The sequence below is a fragment of the Ceratotherium simum genome, chromosome 15 (assembly GCF_057802395.1).
Source record: "Ceratotherium simum simum isolate JZ-2026a chromosome 15, ASM5780239v1, whole genome shotgun sequence".
Classification (NCBI taxonomy): Eukaryota; Metazoa; Chordata; class Mammalia; order Perissodactyla; family Rhinocerotidae; genus Ceratotherium; species Ceratotherium simum.
Window position 1 is genome coordinate 55373749 of NC_141914.1, and position 21600 is coordinate 55395348.

Genomic DNA, 21600 nt, shown 5'->3' on the forward strand with positions numbered 1-21600 from the left:
TGCTTTCTGTTTCAAGTTGCAAATTTTTTTATCTGTATTCATGGTATATTAATATTCTGTAAACCTGTATTGTTCCATTAATCTGTGTTGGAATGCAACAGGCTAAATACCTTAACTTAAAAATATGTCATCTGAATTTAATGCACTTATTTCTGTTTCAGGGAGTAGAAACTCACATATTCTTAATTATTGAGTAGTTATAAAGTGTCAATTCATTTAAAAATTTTAGCATTAAAACAAATTAAAAGCCATTTAAGCTCACTAATAGGACTGTAGTGGCTCTCTGGCTTTTCAGTAGCATCTATTGAGATTAAAAATAACAGGAAAGTTAACTTTGATCGCATTATAGATGTTTGTGTTATCTGCCATCTAAAAACAGGAATGCAAGTATGTTAGGTAAGAAGGAGATATGGTTAATATAAAAATCATAGGCACCCAGCCACAAGGAAATAAGTTCTTTTAGTTAGTGCCTCAGGTCAGTAAAAGTACAAGGCACACCCTCACTAACTGTGCTGTGGATAATTTTGGAAGCCATAAAACGGAGAGGAAGACACATTTCAAAGGTTTTCTTTGAAAACTGGACTGAGAATTGTAAAACAAGGTTGAGCATAAAATTGGAATTACTGATATGACTGCTCCACCCCTAGATCTTACTTCCTAGTAGGGAAGCAGAAGAAAAATAGTCCTTGTGATTCAGAAGTCCTAGATAGGGCCTGGATTCCATCTCCTTTGACTTGAGATTAAAAAAAAAATTCTCCTACTAAAATATTAGCTTTTCGTACTTGACTGTAGCATCTTTGTGGTCAGAGGGTATGCACATCTTATCAGAGGGTATGCACATCTTAACATCTGGCAGACTTTCTGGTGTATAAGACAGTCAAAAAATACAGTCTATTCTTATTCCAGTAGTTATGTTCTATAAAGGTTGGGGGAACCCTGAGTTAGCAAATATTGCTCCTAGTTGAAATACATATACATGTATATATATGCACACTATATACATACATATCTCATATAGATTATAATCGTAAATCCTAAAAACAACTAATCCTGGTAGATTCTATTTTATTTTACAAAAGAGAAAACAAGGTTCAGCAATGTTGTGACTTTCCTGAGGCTGCCCCATTAATAGGGAACAGTGCTGGCATCCAAATCCTGTCCAACTGGCCCCAGAGCTGGAGCTTCTTGCATTACACTGCACCGCCCCCTACTGTCTCCATCCTCTGGTCATCTCTGAACGAGAATTGAACCTAGGCAGTGTGTGGCCATATTTGACCTCCGCTGGGAATATGTACATTTTTAGCTGCTCTGCACATGTCTAGCAATTACCCAAGAAAGTGCCTCAATTATTAACTAGGGGGTTACAAATAAATTTTAGTAAGTGAATTTACAAATACTAGATCTGTAAATAACAAGGATCCATTGTGTATGAATGAATTGAATTCCATATTCAAAAGAATTATAATGTAGTTAGTTCTTCTCTGCCATGGAGGTGGCAGAAATTCACTGAAAGAGCACTTTGACGTCCATCTTTGGATTTAGAGAGTGAAGGAACTGTAGAGTTTCGAAGACCACTGAAACATTTTTGTTCCTGCTGGTGAGTACTCAATAATTCTGTTTTCTACTAACCAGCCAAAGTTTCATTAAGATGATCATTCAGGGACACTCTATCTTTTGCCCCAGAGTGCATGTAAATATGAATATATATATTATAAATATAATTATTATATATTATACATACGTCCATAAGTGTATAATTATCATTATTTTTTTCCTGACATGTTGTAACATCAAGTAGTCTGAGAAGCAGCACTGTATAGCTGTTAAGCACACAGACTCTGAGATCAGACGGCCTGGGTTCAAAAGCCAGCTCTAAAAAACTTCTATGAGACATTGGGCAGGGGATCATTAATAGGATCATAATAAAGTCTACCTCATACGAATTCTGTGAATATTAAATGAACCGACTTATTATAATACAAAATACAAGTAAAATGCTTAGAACAGTACCTGGAGCACAGTAACCATTCTTTCTTCGTCAGCTCCAGCTGCAATAATAAAATACCACAGACTGAATGACTTAAACAACAGACATTTATTTCTCACAGTTCTGAAGTCTAGGAAGTCCAAGATCAAGGTGCCAGCAGATTCTCTTCCTAGTGAGGGCCCTCTTCCTGGCTTGCAGATGGCTGCCTTCTCACTATGTCCTCAAATGTAGAGAGAGAGAGAGCTCTGATCTCTCTTCCTCTGCTTAGAAGGACACTAATTCCATCATGAGAGCCTCCCTCTCATGACCTCATCTAAACATAATTACCTACCAACCCTTCACCTCTAAATACCATCAGATTAGGGTTAGGACTTCAACATATGAACTCAGAGAGGAGGTACATTCAGCCCATAATACATTCTAAGTCTTATTTACACTTCAACTGTTGTTATTAATACTTTTATTAATTAGAGTAGTAGAATTTGCTTACACTTGAAAGGTGAGATGTAATTTTTTAATGGGTTTTTGGGGAGAAGATCACAGAGATCAAGTGACATGTTCATCTCATCACATCAAGGGCACATACAGTCAACATGATTTATGACTACTGATGTTGATCTTGATCACCTGGCTGAAGTACTGTCAGGTTTCTCCACTGTAAAGTGACTCTTTATTTCCTCCTTTCCATATTGTATGCTTTGTGCAGCCCATACTTAAGAAGTGGGGAGTTATGTTCCCACTCCTTTAGGGTCAAGTTTCTACGTAATTTGTTTGGAATTCTTCTGCACAGGAAATTTGTCTTTTTTCCCTCTATCAATTAATTTATTCACTCATTTATTTACATCAGTGTGGAAGCAGATATTTATTTTATACTTTTGGTTACAATTCACTACTACTTTATTTTGTTGCTCAAACTTTTCACTTGGCTCCTAAACCCCTTTGATATGCCCCATTAATGTGCTTTTTTTTTTAGCACTTTCTTAACTTTTAGCACTATAAGATGCTCCTGCTTGAGGCTTATCTTGTATATTTCCTACACAGTCCTAGTCCAAGAAATAGTTATTTCTACAAAGAGATCCAGTTCCTTTCAGTGGTAAACGGTATTAGAAACCAAGATCTGGGTTCTAGTAACACTTGTCGCTACTGGGATGTCTTTTCTTTTAGGCTCTCTCAACTGCTAGCGCAAATAAATATATCTTTGTATACTAACCCCTGTATATACACATATCTATGAATATTTCTATGTGTAATCATCAGTTAATTCAGTTAAACGTGAGTTCTTACTGATGACTCCAACTCTAATCCATCACCCCATGAACAATCCTAGCGTCTTTCCCCTTGCTAATTTGTAAATTCCCATTCCAACAGTAATAAACCTGGCTCCCACCATCCATCATTCATTTACTTATTGAATTCCAGTATACATACACAGCAGTATCAGATTCCTAATCTGTACCTCTGTGGGAAAAACTTTATCAATCAGATTACAGTGTTTATGTGCAGTTCCTTTTGCCTTTAGTCTTACAGATTCCATTCATTTCCAACGTTCCACAGATCAGTACCTTTTGCCCCACCCCCCTCAGTGAAGTTACTTCATACACTTGTAATAAAGTTAGATTCTCTTGTCGCAGTCCTTATTCTTTCCTAGGACCTCCTGATTTCCTAAATGATTTTTTAAAATTGTATATTTAAATTTCACTCTCCGTGCTATAAGATTCGATGGGTTTTGACAAATGCATAACATCATGTCCCTTGTTTCGAGTTCAATTTTGTCCCACCCCTAAAATATATGAGTCTAACCCCCCTGTACCTCAAAATGTGACCTTATTTGAGATAAGAGTCTTTAGAGAGATAATAAGTAAAATGAGGTCATTAGGGTGGGCCCTAATCTAATATGGCTAGTGACTTCATAAAAAGAGGAAATTTGGATACGGAGACACCATGTGAAGGTGAGGTAGAGATCATGGTGATCTATATACAAGCCAAAAAATGCAAAGACTGCCAGCAAACCACCAGAAGCTAGGAGAGAGCCATGGAACAGATTCTCCCTCATAGTCCTCAAAAGGAACTAACCCTGCCAACACCTTGATCTCAAAGTTCTAGCCTCAAGAAATGTGAGACAATAAATTTCCATTCTTCTAAGCCACTCAGTTTTCGGTAATTTGTTATGGCAGCTCCAGGAAACTAACATATCCAGCATTACAGTATTATACAGAATAGTTTCACTGCCTAAAAGTGCCCTGTGCTTCATCTATTCATCCCTCACTCCCTCCCCTTGAGTCCTTGGCAACCACTGATATTTTTAACATCTCTATTGTTTTGCTTGTGAAATGTAATTTTTAAGTAGTTCTTTGGATAACTGTGGGCAACTGTAGAAGGAAAGAGGGAAGAAAAGCACTTCGCTTTCAACTGTGACATCCAGGTATTTGTTGAAAGTTTTAGAAATAATTAAATGTGGGAACTAGTAGTATAAAAAGAACTGTCAGACCAAAGAATTCTTCCATTTTTTGAGGCTGCATATGGAATAAGGTAAAATAATAGTTGTTGCTGGCAAATAGTAAAAATTTAAGCATAAACTATTATGTCAATTACAAAATAGTAACTACTGAGGTCAAATAAAGCAGATTAATCATCCTATCAAAGCAATGATAAATTAATTGGATAATGGAATTCATAATAACTGAAAATATCTGTTATTGCTTTTTGCAGCATTAGCAGGGGACATAAAGTTTATTAACAAAGTAAATAACGTGGAAAACCTAAACGATATAATGTTCACATATAAATGTGAATTTGTGCTCAGCAAAAGATGTCAAAATTTATCAATAACTTCTCTTAAAACATGCATAGAAACGAAAAGAGGACAAAGATTACACTCTTTTAATGGGCAGAGATAACTTTACAATGATTTATTAACTAAGTGTTCAATCCTTTACTCCCTCTTTTTTATCGACCATTCATTGCTGCACAGAGAAGCACACATCAAAGTTTAGGCTTCAACTGGTCACTTTCTAGAGGTGAATACTGCTCCTAGTTGCTTCTAGCAAAAATTGACTTGGAAGAAAAAGAGTGAAATATGCTTTGGGTTTAGAAATTTCCATACAACTCATTTGCTTTTCACACACAACTGATTATTTTGTTAAGGAGTGAACATACTATTTTGCTATCACATAGAGAGTTTTGCTGTACTATGGTATGGATCTACTATATTACACCACAACCGCTTGTGTGTGTGTGTGTGTGTGTGTGTGTGTGTGTGTGATTTGTCTCCTCTGTTAGACAGTGGGATTTGAAGAAGGCAGGGACTATGTTTTATTTATCTTTAATTCCCAAATACTTAACATTTGGAACATGTTTACATGAACACATGCTTTTAAAATTATTTTTCTTCTTAATCCAGGATGATTAAAATGGTAGAAATATAGAAAAATATAAAGTGAAATATTTAAATAACTAGTAAGATTACAACCCAAAATTAAATATTTGTATTTTCATATATTTTCTTCTGGCTTTTTAAAAATGCACACATACCCATATATCCATATAGATGTATATTATATAATTTGGATCAGATAATAAATTCTGTTTAGAGCCTCCTTATTTTGCTTAACAGTATACATACTAATTTTGCAATATCAGTAAAATCACTTAAATATACCTTTAATGGCTATACAATATACACTATGATTTATTTAATGGTTCTCACCTGGGCTAATTAATATTTTAAACTAAATTTATACTGTATAAAATTTCATGATGAAGCAATGGTCTTAGAGTCTATGAGTAAATACCATTATTATGCCTTAGCAAGAGTTTCTAATTTCTATGCCACGTCAATCTTTTTTTAAGGTTTTTAGGGCATATTATTAAATTTGACAAATGGTAGGGCCAGGACCAGGGTGAGGCAAGCCAAGAGCCTAAGGCACACAATTTAAGGAGGCACTCATTCTCTACCACAAATGCTGACCCTGCACTTGCATGAACCTGAGAGAGAGTGCTTCCTTAAATTTTGCACCATGTCTCTTGTTTGCCTCACCCTAGTCCTGGCTCTGATAAAATGCTAATCCTAACTTTTGCAACATCCTAAGAACATACTGTGTGAGATATATTAGCACATTCAGGATATTCTGTTCCTAAAATCTAACCTCTATTTCACATTTAGAAAGCTTTCTTTGTAAATGATTATTTTTTGGAGTTCAACATTACTTTTGGAGTGCATCACTACTTTTAAGTCAGGATTTTTAAATCTTTCTGTTTTGTTATGGATAAAGTACATTACCTTTAATGCAAAGCTGTTTATAATGGACCCCAAAAGAAACTTAGAGTTATTTTCCATTTCACCACTTAGGAAACTTCAGGCAAGTTTATGATCTAATAAATAATAAAGGTCATCACACAGGATTTTTGTAAAAATTATTAAATGGCAGAATATATGTAAAGCACCTAAGATAGGGCTTGGCACAAAACAAGCACTAAAACAGAAGCTATTAGTTATTATTATTTGTTAATTATTATTGATATAAATATCTGCCTCCTTTTTGCCTGTTAGTAGGTGGTTTCTCCCACTGTTTGGCACTGATTCTACCATGCGTGCTCTTAATTCCACTGCTCCTGCTCCCTCAACCCCATGATTATTAGCCAATGGCCTTACATATTATAGTCAACACTCATTGCCTTTACTTCTTAATCTGCCGTTCATTTCTAAACGTGACTAATAGCCTAGTCCTCAAAACCAGCGTAAAATGTACTGTCTCTACATCTCCTTAAACCTCACTCTTCTTGCCTGGCTTCTCTAACATCCTTCAGTCACAAATGCCTTTGTATCTCTAAGGGCAACTCCGCATAGTTTTTTCTTTGCTTGTTTTCTTTTTTGTTTGTTTTGTTTTTCTGGAATGACAATAAGCAAAGAGTAGGATTTGAAATATTAAGATGGTATATTCAAAGGGTTTTTTTGGAACTATTTTTTAGTGAAAAATGGGAAAACTAAAGAATAACTAGGTGGATGGACGTGACAGAAAAAAGGAATTACAGGAGGAAGAGCTAACTCCGGAAAGGAAGTTCAATTTGGGTGTATTGCATTCGAGAGACCTGTAGGACATTCAAGTGTGAAGATCAAGTAGGCAGTTGAAATACATAGTTCTGAGAAATCTGGTTGGAGTTAAGAATTTGGCAGGGTGGTTATTCAAGTCTCTTGTTTAATGACATCCCCCAGAGATATTAAGCACAATAAGGAAAAAAGGAAAGGACAGAACTCCAGGGATGAAAATGGTTGGCTGGGTAGAAAATGGAAATCCTGAAACTGAGAAGCACGGGGTGGTTGATAATGGCAAGGTCTCTGAAAGGTCTTGTGATGACAGACCAAGTGTCATTCGATTTGGCACTTATGAGGTATTGAGTGTCTGACCTTTGAGATTTCAATTTCAGGGAAAGGATGTGAGCAGATATCCAATATAAAAACTTAATGATAATGTATAAGAAACAGAAGCATTGAATGACAGTCTAGTAAATTCAATAAATTTGGTGGTATGGAAGTCTAAGTGGAAGCTGAATAGAAAGAAGGATTTTCTTCATTAATTATTAAAAATGTGACCACATTTACAGATCTCATAATGGACTGACATTTGACCGTGGATAAATAAGACTGACTGGTACACTTGAGGGCTTCTCTGAAATTGTTTACTTGACTTTTTAGGGAATTCAATCAGCAATTAGGTGACTTTTCTGTAATGTTTAGAATCATGGGACTTACCAACATGAGAAAGGAAAATGTGAAGTCGGTGGAATTAGAGGAGAAGGAACGGTGGGAATATGAAAGCAGCAAGGAAATATTCTGAGTTTAAATCATGGAAATAGAGCTATTCCAAGTGATAACCAGGTCAAAGAGGCAACTGTCCATGTGAGTTATGAATGCTGGGAGTAGAGGACTTCCAGAGACTAAAATGAAGGTGCTAGAAAGGGCACCAAGGTGAAGCATTAGGGTAAATATAACTGGGTACGGCTGTGATAAAGGAGACTAACACATTCTTTTAGTGGTGCAGTTTGACCCTTAGTATTTTATCACAAATAACTAAATCAATAATAAGTTGATCTGAATCATAAAATCATAAACTTTTAAAACTTAAATAGATAGCTAAGATAGACTTTCCGAACTGCCATGATTTTACAATTGAGGAAGTGGAGAAAATGTGAGTTGTCAGGCAGGTCACACCGCTAGTGAGTATCAAAGTTAAAGCTACATAAACAACTTAGTACTTGGCTATATGTAATTTAAATGGATCATATCTTACTGATACTGAAGAGTGTTTTCCATCACGTAAAGAACATCTGTGGAATTTGTCCTTTCCACAGAGTTGGATTTTTAGTTCTTTCTTCTCCAGTATTTATTGGATTGGTAATGGTTTACTAATTGATAATAAAAGCTTTTTTTTTAGATAAAAGATGTAGTTATGTAGAACAGGCAAGTTTTAATTGGCTCTAACAGATTACATCACTTTTAGCAATTTTATATTTTATTTATAACTTACATTGATTGAAAAGGTATCCTCAAATTTTATCATTGCCTAGTACTGAATAACTACTGAATCACATTGTTCTTAGCCCAACTAAATATTGGTAAGTTTCTTTTAATTTTACTGAGCTCAGCAGGAAAGGATTATTAATTTCTTCTTGGGTGTAGAATCACATAAAAGAATTGTAGAATTACATTGCTAGAAAAGATTGGTAAGATTAATCAATACTATCCCTTCATTCTTTGGATGAACAAAATGGAGATCAGAAAAGTTTAAATGATTGGTCCAACACGACTTGTGCTACATGCTTAGGTTTCTTAGGCTTCTTAATTTCCTTACCACTTTTCATGCACCTCCTACCCCAGGAATTTAAGTACTTGGTGATAATAGCTGTGGATTAATGGAGTTTCTGAGTCTCAGTCCCCACTACAATTCATTTTAGTGTACCTATTCTCTCTTCCCAGTATAATATAACATCTTATTTAACTTAACTTTAGATATTGACATTCAGCCAATTCATATCACATGTCCATAAGCAATTTACTTTTGGCTGACAGAAAAGTACCCCTAGAAAGATGCACCCTAACAAAACAAAAATCCTTTTAGACAATAACCATTCTATTACAATTAACAAACAAAAACAAAAAAACTGTGACCTCAAGCCCACCCACATTGGCAAAGAAAGGCTCAGGGGGGAGCACAGACTTCTACCCTGACAAGTACATAATAGAGTGCCTCTGCACCCCCACTGGGATGGTCTCAGTAGAGATCACATGAAGAGCCTGGACTTGAACTTTCACTGGGGAGTAACCATATGCCTCTTCCCTTCCCCTCTGGCTCGGTGTCAAATGAGGGTTAGTGAAGTCAGAACTGTCACCATCACTTGGCAGAAATGAGGTCACCCCCACTGCAGCATCAGTGGAGACCACTTAGGAAGCCAGAAATCCCACCCCAAGCAGGTAACATGAGAATCTTCTCCCTCATGTGTCAAACAAGACCAAGTGGGGAAACCTGGACTTCTACCTCCACCTGGTAGTAATGAGAAGATATCCTTTTCTCTCCTGATGGAGGGAGCATTGTCAAAATAAGCCAATTAAAACAAAAGATGTAAGTAAGATGCAAAGTCTCATAATATAATACAAAATATTCAGGTTTCAATCACAAACCACTCATCAACCAAGTACCAGAAAGATCTCCACCTAAATGAAAAAAGATAATCAATAGATGACAACACTGAGATGGCAGAGGTGTTAGAATAATCTGACAAAGATTTTTAAGCAGCCATGATAAAAATACTTCAATAAACATTTACGATCATTCTTGAAAGAAATGAAAAAACAGAAAGCTCTAACAAATAGAAAGTTTGGGTAAAGAAACAGAAGATATAAAGAACCACTCAATGGAAATTTTATAACCAAAAAGCATAATAATGAAAATAAAATTCTCAGTGAATGAGCTTGATTATAGAATGGAAGATACCAAAGGAAGAATCAATAACATGGAAGACGGAACAATAAAAATTATTAAACCTAAAGAGAGGAAAAATAGACTGGGGGAAAAAAACCCAGAACATCAGGGACCTGCTAAACTATAATAAAAGATCTAACATTTTTGTCATCAGAGTCCTGGAAAGAGAGGAGAGAGGGAGCAGCCTAAAAATACTTGAAGAAATAATAGCTGAATACTCTGCAAATATGAAGAGACACGAACCTACAGACTAAAACAGGAGAAACCCAAGAAAATCCATCAGGACACATCATAATTAAGATGAAAACCAAAGACAAAGAAAATATCCTGAAAGCAGTTAGAGAAAAATGATACTATATCTCTAAGGGAAAAACAATTTAAGTGACAGAATATTTCTTATTAGAAACCATGCAGGACAGAAGGAATTGGTATAACAGAAAGGAACTGTCACCCAGCATCTTATTCTCACTGAAAATAGCCTTCAGAAATGAAGAGGAAATCAAGACATTCCCTGATGAAGAAAAACTGAGAGAATTTGTCACCAGAAGACCTCCCCTAAAAAAAAGGCTAAAGGAAGTTCTCTAAACAGAAAGGAAATGATAAAAGAAGGAAGCTTGAAACAACAGGTAGGAAGAAATAACATACATGGCAAGCAAAAATATGGGTAAACGCAAAAAGTTTTCCTTCTCCTCCTGAGTTTTATAATTTATGTGTGATGGTTAAAGCAAAAATTGTAACAGTTCCAAATGCATGTGGAGGAAATATTTAAAACAATTATACTATAAATGAGAGAAGACAAAGATATAAAGGGAAATGAGTTTTCTATCCTTCATAAGAACTAATAAAATGATGACCCCAGTTGAGTGTGATAATAAGTATATTTATATAATGTAATACATACAGCAACTAATAAGAAAACTAAACATAGATACACTCAAAAAAACACTAGAAATACACACTCAAAAACAAAGAAAGGAAAAAGAGCACAAATAGGGAAGAAAAAAGCAGACTTAAGCCTTAACATATCATTAATTACTTTAATGTAAATGGTATAAGTAGTCTAAATACATCAATTAAAAGACAGAGATTGGCAGATTGGATTAAAAACTATGGCCCAACTATATGCTGTCTACAAGAAACTCATTTTATATATAACAATACATGCAAGTTGGAAGTATAAGGGTGGAAAATATATATCATACAAACATTAATCAAAGGAAAGCAGAAGTAGCTAAGTGTATATCAAATAAAATACACTTCAGAGAAAAGAAAGTTACCAGAGACAGAAAAGAACATTATATAATAATAATAGGGTCAATCAGGACATTATATAATAATAAAAGGGTCAATCCACCAAGAAGATGCAGTAATCCTAAATAAGTATGCATCAAACAAAAAAGTTGCAAACTATGTGAAGCAAAAATCGGTAAAATTGAAAGGAGAAATAGACAAATCCACAACTATAGTTAGAGATTTCAACAGTCTTCTCTCAACAATTGATAGAATTAGAAAATCAACAAGGATATAAAAGATCTCAACAACATGAACCAACAGGATCTAACCAAAACTTACAGAACACTACCCAACAGCTGCAGAACACACATTCTTTTCATGTCCCACAGATTATATACCAAGATAGACCATATTCTGGGCAATAAAACAAATTTAAAAGAACTGAAACTACAGAGAATGTATTCTCCAACCACAATGGAGTAAAACCAAAAATCAATAACAGAAAGATAACAGGAAAATCTCCAAACTCTTGGAAACTAAAAAACATAATTCTAAATAATCCATGTATCAAGGAGGGAGTCTCAAGAGAGATTTTAAAAAATACATTGAACTGACTGAAGATGAAAATATAACATATCAAGCTTGTAGAACACATCTAAAGCAATGTTGAGAGGAAAACTTATAGCACTAAGTGCATATATTAGAAAAGAAAAATTGCAAATCAATAATCTAAGTCTCATCTCAAAAACCTAGAAAAAGATCAATATAAACCCAAAGCAAGCAGAAGGCAGGACACAGTAAAGATAACAGGAAATTTAAATTCAACTGAAAACAGAAAAACAACACAGAAAAATCAATGAAAAAAGAGCTAGTTCTTTGAAGAGATCAATAAAACTTGACAAACCTGTACCAAAAACAAAAACAAAATAATAGAAAAGATGCAAATTACCAATATCAGGAATGAAATAAAGAATACCACTCAAGACCTTACAGACATAACAGGAATATGGGAATACCATGAACAACTTTATGCACATGAATTTGACACAAGGAAGAAATGGAACAATTCTTCAAAAAACACAAACTATCACAAGTCATGCAATATGAAATAGGTAATTTGAATAGCCCTATAATCCTTAAGGAAATTGAGTTCACAAATTTTGAAAATCCCAAAAAAGAAATATCCAGGTCCAGACAGTTTCACTGGAGAATTCTACCATATACTTAAAGAGTTAACCCCAATTCAAGACAATCTCTTCCGGAAAACAGAAAAGAAGGGAAAACTTTCCAGTTTATTTTATCAAGCTAGTATTACTCAAATACCAAAATCAGACAAAGACTGTACACAAAAAAGAAAACCAGAGATGTTGAACACAGACACAAAACTCCTTAACAATTATTAGTAAGTAGAACTCAGTAATATATTAAAAGAATTATATATCATAATCAAGTGAGGTTTATTCTAGAGAGGCAAAGCAGGTTCAATATTTGAAGATCAATCAGTGTAATCCACCATATCAACAGGTTAAAGAAAAAAAGTCACATGATCATATCAATCAATAAAGAAAAAGCTTTTGACAAATTTCAATACCTATACGTGATAAAAATATAAATAAACTTGATAGAGAGCATATACAAAAAAGCTACAGCTATCATTATATTTAATTGCCAAAGACTGAATGCTTTCCCCAACAGATTCAGAACAAGACAAGGATGTCCACTCTCACCACTTTCATTCAACACAATGCCAGATGTTCTAGACAGTGCAATAAGGCAAGAAAAGGAAATAAAAGTTGTACAGATCAGAAAGGAAAAAATAAAACTGTCCCTATTTGAACATGACATGATTGCCTACATACAAAATGCAAGGAATCTACAAGAAAAAACTAGAATAAGTGAGATGAGCAAGGATGAAAGACATAAGATAAAAATACAAAATTCTATACTAGCAATGACTATACGTACACCAAGATTTAAAAAATAAAATAACAACTGCACAAAAAATGAAATGCTTAGTTGTAAATTTAAAAAAACATGTACTGGACTTGTATGCTGAAAACTACATAAAGCTGATGAAAGAAATCAAAGATGATCTAAATAAATAATCAGAGGTATTCGTTTATTTGAAGACTCAATAAAGATGTCAAATCTCCCTAAAGCGATGAACAATAAGTTAAATGTAATTCTCCTCAAATCCCAGCAAGATTTGTTTGTAGATATAGACAAAATTATTGTAAAATTTATATGGAAATAAAAAGGAGCTGGAATACCTAAACTAATTTTGGAACAAAAAGAATAAAGTGAGAGTAATCAGTCCACCAATTTTAAGACTTATTATATAGGTACAGTAATCAAGACTGTATGGTAGTGATGAAAGAATAAACACATAGATCAATGGGTTAGAACACAGAACACAGATATAGACCCACATAAAGATACCCAATTGATTTTTGAAAAAGATGGAAAAGCAATCCAATAGAGGTAGTACAGCCTTCCCAAAAAATAGTCCTGGAGCAACTCGGTACAGATAGGTTGAAAAAAAAGATTCTCACATCTTATACAAAAATTACCTCAAAATGAATCATAGACTTAAATATAAAACTTTAAGGAAAAAAGAATAGAAGAAAACCTTCAGGATGGAGGGCTAGGCAATCTGTTCTTAAATTTAACCCTAAAAGCACCATACATAAGAGAAAAAATTGATGAGTTGTACATCAACATTAAAAACTCTTGCACTGTGAAAGATCCTGTTAAGATGATGGAAAGACAAGCTAGAGAGTGGGAGAAAATATTTGTATACAATATATCCAACAAAGCACAAGTATTTAGAATGTATAAAGAAGTTTCAAAACTCAACAATAAAAAAAAAACAATCCAATTAGAAAATGGGCAAAGGACAAAGAAAGACATTTCACTGATGAGGAGATACAGATGGCAAATAAGCACAGACATGTTCAACATCATTTGGGAAATGCAAATTAAAATCACAATGAATGGACAGATCATCCAGACAGAAAATCAATAAGGAAAAACCGGACTTAAAGGACACATTAGACCAGTTAGACTTGATAGACACAGAATATTCCACCAAAAACAGCAGAATACAAATTCTTTTCAAATGAACATGCTACATTCTTCAGGATAGATCATGTTAGGCCTCCAAACAAGTCTCAATAAATTTAAGAAGATGGAAATTATAGCTAGCATCTTTTTTGACCACAATAGTATGAACCTAGACATCAACTACAAGAAGAAGAAAAATTAAAAATATGTGGATATTAAACAACATGCTACTGAACAACTATTGGGTCAATGAAGACATCAAAAGAGAAATCAAAAAACACCTGGAGACAACTGAAAATGAAAATATGACATACCAAAATCTATGGGATATAGCAAAAGCAGTACTAAAAGGGAAGTTTACAGCCGTACAGGCTTACTTTTAAGAAATAAGAAAAATCTCAAATAAACAATCTAACATTGTATCTAAAGGAACTATAAAAGAAGAACAAAGCAAGCCCAAATCGAAAGAAGAAAAGAATAAAAACCAGAGCAGAAATAAAAGAAATAGAAACTAAAAAGACAATAGAAAAGATTAATGAAACTAAGAGCTGGTTCTTTGAAAAAATAAAGTTGACGAATTTCTAGCTAGACTCACTAAGAAAAAAAAGAGAGAAGGCTCAAATAAATAAAATCATAAATGAAAGACATGAAATTACAATGAACACCACAAAAATACAAAGGATTACACTAGAACACTCTGAAAAGCTATATGCCAACAAATTAGATAACCTAGAAGAAATGGATAAATTCTTAGAATCATACAACCTTCCAAAACTGAATCAGGAAGAAATAGAGAATCTGATAGATCAATCACTAGTAAGGAGATTAAAACAGTAATCAAAAAACAAAAGTCCAGGACCAAACACTTCCCCAGTGAATTCTACCAAACGTTCAAAATTTAATACCTATCCTTCTCAAACTCTTCCAAAAAACTGAAGAAGACAAGACACTTCCTAACTCATTTTATGAAGCCAATATTACCCTGGTCCCAAAACTAGACAAAGACAACACAAGAAAATAAAATTAACAGGCCAATATCGCTGATGAACATAGATGTAAAAATCCTCAACAAAATATTAGCTTATTGAACATGACAATATATTAAAAGGGTTACACACTATGATCAAGTGGGATTTATTCCAGGGATACAAGGAAGATTCAACATCCACAAATCAATCAATGTGATATACCACATTAACAAAATGAAGAATAAAAATCACATGATTATCTCAATGGATGCAGAGAAAGCATTTGACAAGAGTCAGCATCCATTTATGATAAAAACTCTGAATAAAATGGGTATAGAAGGAAAGTATCTCAACATAATAAATGCCATATATGACAAACCCACAGCTAACATCATACCCAACAGTGAAAAACTGAAAGTTATCCCTCTAAGAACAGGACAAGACAAGAATGCCCATCTCACCTCTCTAATTCAACATAGTATTGGAAGTGTTAGCCAGAGCAATCAGGCAAGAAAAAGAAATAAAAGGTATCGAAATTGGAAGGGAAGAAGTAAAACTGTCACTATTTGCAGATGACATGATTTTTATATAGAAAACCCTAAAGAATCTGCCAAAAAGCTATTAGAAATAACAAACAAATACAGTAAAGTTGTAGGGTACAAAATCAACATACAAAAATCAGTGGCATTTCTATACACTAACAATGAAATAGCAGAAAGAGAATGCAAGAATACAATTCCACTTACAATTGCAACAAAAAGAATAAAATACCTAGGAATAAATTTAACCAAGGAGGTGAAAAACTTGTACACTGAAAACTATAAGACATTGTTGAAAGAAAGCCAAGACAACACAAAGAAATGGAAAGATAGTCCTTGCTCATGGATCGGGAGAATTAACATAGTTAAAATGTCCATATCACCTAAAGCAATCTACAGATTCAGTGAAATCCCTATCAAAGACCCAACAACATTTTTTATAGAAATAAAACAAAGAATTCTAAAATGTATATGGAACAACAAAAGACCCTGAATAGCCAAAGCAATACTGAGAAAAAAAAAACAAACCTAGAAGCATCACACTCCCTGATTTCAAAGCATACTACAGAGTTATAGTAATCAAAACAGCATGGAACTGGCAGAAAAACAGACACACAGATCAATGGAACAGAAGTGAGAGCCCAGAAATAAATCCACATATTTATGGGCAGCTAATTTTTGGCAAAGGAACCAAGAACATACAATGGAGAAAGGAAAGTCTCCTCAATAAATGGTGTTGGGAAAACTGGACAGCCATATGCAAAACAAGGCAAGTAGACCAGTATCTCACACTATACACAAAAATTAACTCAAAATCGATTAAAAACTTGAATGTAAGACCTGAAACCTTAAAACTCCTAGAAGAAAACATAGGCAGTACACTTTTTGACGTCAGTCTTAGCAATATCTTTTTGGATATGTCTCCTCAGGCAAGGGAAACAAAAGAAAAAAAAAAAAAACAAATGGGACTACATCAAACTAAAAAGCTTCTGCACAGCAAAGGAAACCAATAATGAAAAGACAACCCACTGAATCGGAGAAGATATTTGCAAACCATATACTTGATAAGAGGTTAATAGCCAAAATACATATAGAACTCATGTAACTCAACAAACAACTGTTTGATTCCATTTAAGTAACATTTTTAAAATGACAAAATTATAGAAATGGAAAACAAATGAGTGGTTGCTGGAAATTAGGAGAAAGTGGGGATTGGGTGTGTAGTGGGTGTGGCTATAAAAAGACAACATGAGGGATCCCTGTGGCTATGGAAATGTTCTGCATCTTGACTGTTATCAATAAAATTATCTTGGTTGTGATATCATACTACGGTTTTTTCAAGATGTTCCCATTGAGGGAAACTTGGTAAAAGATACATGATATATCTCTGTATTATTTCTTATAACTACATGTGAGTCTACAATGATTTCAAAATAAAAAGTTTAATTAAACAATCAAATCTCTAGCTCTTTCCCTCCCCTGATACTCCATCACCAAAGATTTCATCTTTCAGGTGGAACAATGAAGTTACTCCCACTATATTGAAAAAAGAAAAGCAGAATTGAAACATACTATTGATCATTTATGATCACAAATCTTTACACGGGATGGAAGCATGAAAAGAATCAGATAACACCAATTAATACATCATCCTCTGATATAGTGCTTCTCAGTCTTTTATAAAGCTTTGGCCACTTTTGATACATTTAAAAATCACACATTTTCCCTTTAATATTATTTATGGGAAATTTCAAAATAAATGATAATCACTAACTGATTCAAAACAGTAATAACTTTTGACTATGCTTTTTCAACGCCCCTCCCAGAGATTGAACCCACTGCAGTCAATATGACACTAACGTAGAAGAGACACACCCTCCATCTGAGCCAGACACTTCCCGCTATGCTTGACCTTATGCCATCCAGGTCTCTGCTGGTCTCCCCCGGGGCTTGGAACTGGCTGTTGTGACTGAGAAGGCGGCCAAAAGAAAGCGAAAATATTTCGCTCTCTTCAAAGTTGAGGCTTCACTGTACTTGTTTTGGGTAACATCAACAATAAGGAGAACAACAAAAGCACACAAGAAGAGAATGTGGTCAGGGAACACTAACGCGACTTGAGAACTGGTGCTACATAGAGATGGCGGAGAGGGAAGGCTTCAAGAGAACGAAGCACACAAACAGATGGCTGTTTCTTTCCTGTTGCCTAGCCCACTAAAAAAATATATAATATTTTTAATAATATAATATGTAAATATAAATAACACATCTATGTCTATCTCCAGAATCCACTTCTTACCACCTTTATCACTACTATGCTGGGTCAAACCACCACCAAGCCGCTCAACTCTTGGAACAGATGTCCTACTTCTAGAAGCCCTACCCTACCACGCCTTCTCCACACAACAGCCAGAGACGCTCACTAAACAGAAGTTAGATCGCTCGTGTTACTTCTCTGCACAAAACTGCAGTGGCCCCCATGTGTCTCAACGACAAGCCGAAATCCTCCAAGAGCCTACAGGGCCCTGCAGGCCCAGGCGCCGCCTCGCCCTCTGACTTCCTCGGGCCGCCCGCCGGGGCCACGCCCGTCCCGAGGAGCCCGAGCGCGCACCCCGCTGCCCACCCTCAGCTCCGTCCCACCGCAGGGACCCCGCGTGGACCCCAGGTCCACCTCCAACACTGCCAGCCCCTTCCCTCCACATCTGCCGGCGCAGACTCACCTCACCACAAGTCCTAGCACTGCAGGAAAACAAGCCCCGCAGGCGCTGGAAGTGGCTCGGCCCCGGCGGGAACTTGGGGCTCGGGTACCCGGATGGAGGTCAAAGGTGGTGCTGCTGGGACTGACACGTGCAGGCAGGAGGCGGGCAAGGGCGGGCAGGAGCATGCGCAGAGAGCGGAGCCCAGCAGCCCCACGTACTGTCGCTCTGCAGAGCTCTCTTGCTTCGGCGTGCATCCTCCACGTCAGGTAAACGCCTGCTTAGGTTGTCTGGTGCCTCCTGTCCCTCTGCATGGGGGTATTTGCCCCAGATACGCACGTGGCTCACTCCCTCACTGCCTTCCAGGTGTTGCTCACAGCACAGGTTCTCAAGGAGGCTTCATCTGACCAGGTTATTTCATTGCACAACCCCTATCCCCACCCTTTCGATCCATGCCCCTCTCCTTGTTTATTTTTGCTTTGTTCAAACCCCTCTTCACTTTCTAAGGTAGATATTTTTTATATTTTTATCTCTTGTAACACTCCGCTAGAAAATAACCTTCTTAAGGGCAACAAAAAAAATTCTCTAGCCATACGAGCTTCAGGTTTTAGGTCACAGCAGGAGACTTCGTGTCCTACTTCGGATCTGGCTCTTTTCTTCATACTCACTGTCACTGTCTACATTCAAGCAAACGTCCTTCACGTGAATTACCGAAAGAACCGTCACTCTCGACACTCTCCAGTGTATCCCCTTACATGCATTTAGAAAGAGTTTTCTAAAATGCAAACTTCATTATATTACTCCTCTTTCTAAAACCATTTAATATTTTCCATTGCACTTAGGATTACATAGAAATTGAGTGAAAAAGCTCATTTGAGAAATAGAAGGATGGTGGAGCATTCTTAAGGACACAGTTAAGCTTGGAGATCATGGAATTATTCCCATTTCAGTGGGGCTTTTGAATATGGTTTTGGGGAGAGGCGGTGATTGTGACTTGGGGCACTTGGAATTTGTGAGCAATGTGCGCAACTGTATGTGTTAGCCCTGATTCAGTCTGGACAGATAAATTTCTCCAGCAGCCTTCAGCATTCCAGGTTGAGAAACAGAGAAAGTGGTCAATGGGATTCTCCCAGGATTTCTCTTTTGCCAATAGTTTAACAGTATTGAGGAACTTGGAAGTTTATTAGCATGAAAGGGAGACTCTGTGAGGATTAGGAATGAAATGAGAATGAAAGGGAAGTGAAACAGGGCAGTATGAGAGCAGTTGTTCAGAGGGATTTATAACAGTCCTTGGTATTTAGCAAAGATAATCTTCTCTGATTGATGGCAGGAGGGGAGATGGTGAGGTCAGTATTGATCAGTAGCCTGGTCTCCAGATGCTGAGGGCAGGAATTTGAGATCATGTAGAATCACTGACACATAAAATGATAAAGCTAGAAGATTCTATGTTAGGAATATCTTAGTATATAACTTGGTAATATCTTGGTATATACTTAGTATACTTAGTATCTTTACAGCTATATCATTCCTGGTAAACTCTGTGAATGTTTTGCTAATTTAAAACACCTCTATCTCAAGATGGAATGTGGATAAGAGTATTGTATCATTATGTAAATAATGTCATATTATTAATATAATAGATTAATTTCCATTAGAACATGGGTCGTATCTGTCTTATTTGTTATTCCTGGTTCCTAGAGCAATGTGTGGGAGCATGCTATTTATTTTTTTGAATAAATGAATCACATTTGTTAACTTTATATAATTTTAGTTTCATATCGTATTACCATTATATGCACTAAAATAAAAAAGAAATTTACCTGAGTGATAATTTTGCAATCTTATGGTCTATTTATAGCATCCTGTGAAAAGGACCTTTGAAGGACAGTTTGAGGGATGAATGTTCATGGTAGATTGCCTTGAAGTTAGAGAAAAGGAAAGTCCTATTATGATGTATTTCAACTTAGATTATATAATAGGTAGTAGATCTCATTGTGCAGTGAATTGAAAATCCATTTAAGTTGAAGAAGCTGGATTTTACTTCTTTGAAGAATATCACTCACATTATTTTCAATTGAAGCTAAAGGAAAATACATTAAAAATTTGGATAAAAAAATAAATGAGAGGGAGGTGGGTATCTGTTTTAATTATTGCAGAGTAAAATTCATTAGGGGTTGTTAAGGAGTAGTAAATTTTCAATGTAGAGTATTAAAAAATGCAAAACTTTATCCCAATAAAATAATAAAGCCTGTAGCAGAAGATTCAAAGGAAAAGTTTATATTTGAGTATAGCTGAAACATCAACACTTTGAAGTTGAATAATTTATTTTCAAGGACATATAAAGATTTTACAGTTAAAGTTTAATGCTAAATTTTGAAACATGATTCACTCATTATCTACTTAATTGAGAATCTACATTCTGCTAGGATATGGAGTCAAAACAAAGTCCCTATCAGCACATACACACACGCATACACAAGCACACACACACCAAACCCCTCCTACATATACATATACATACGTATATGCCTACCACGTATGTACACATACCTATATAATTACTACATGTACTTACATATACCTATATACCTATTACATATACACACATACATACCTACTACTTATAATGTACATATGTATATATTTTCTGAGATGTAAGGGAAACTTCTAAAATGTGGAAATTAAAATTGGAGACTAAAACCATTGTGGATGGGAAAGTAATTTTATAATTTTAATAACATATGAATAAACGTAGAGCTAAAAGGCATTATCCAAAATTTAAAAATAAATGAAATAAGCCTGATAATAAAAAGTCTATGTAATGTTATCAAATGATGTTCTCTAAGCAATGACAGCTTCAATATGTAAATTTCTCTAGAATTATATCTTAGCTATGTAGAAGCATTCATATTGGAACATGTGCTCAATTTTTAATTAATGCTTTGTGATAATTTTAATTGCATCTTTTCAAGGTTCCTTCTGTTATCTCTGAAGGATTCACCTTGCTAAAATGATTATTCAATTTTAAAAGCATTCTGTTTTCAAAATGTTGTGAAAAAAAAGAAGCTATGTTAATAAATTATTTAGCCCATTTTAAAATGACACCACATAAATATTCTGCTAGACCCTCTCTGTGGTTCC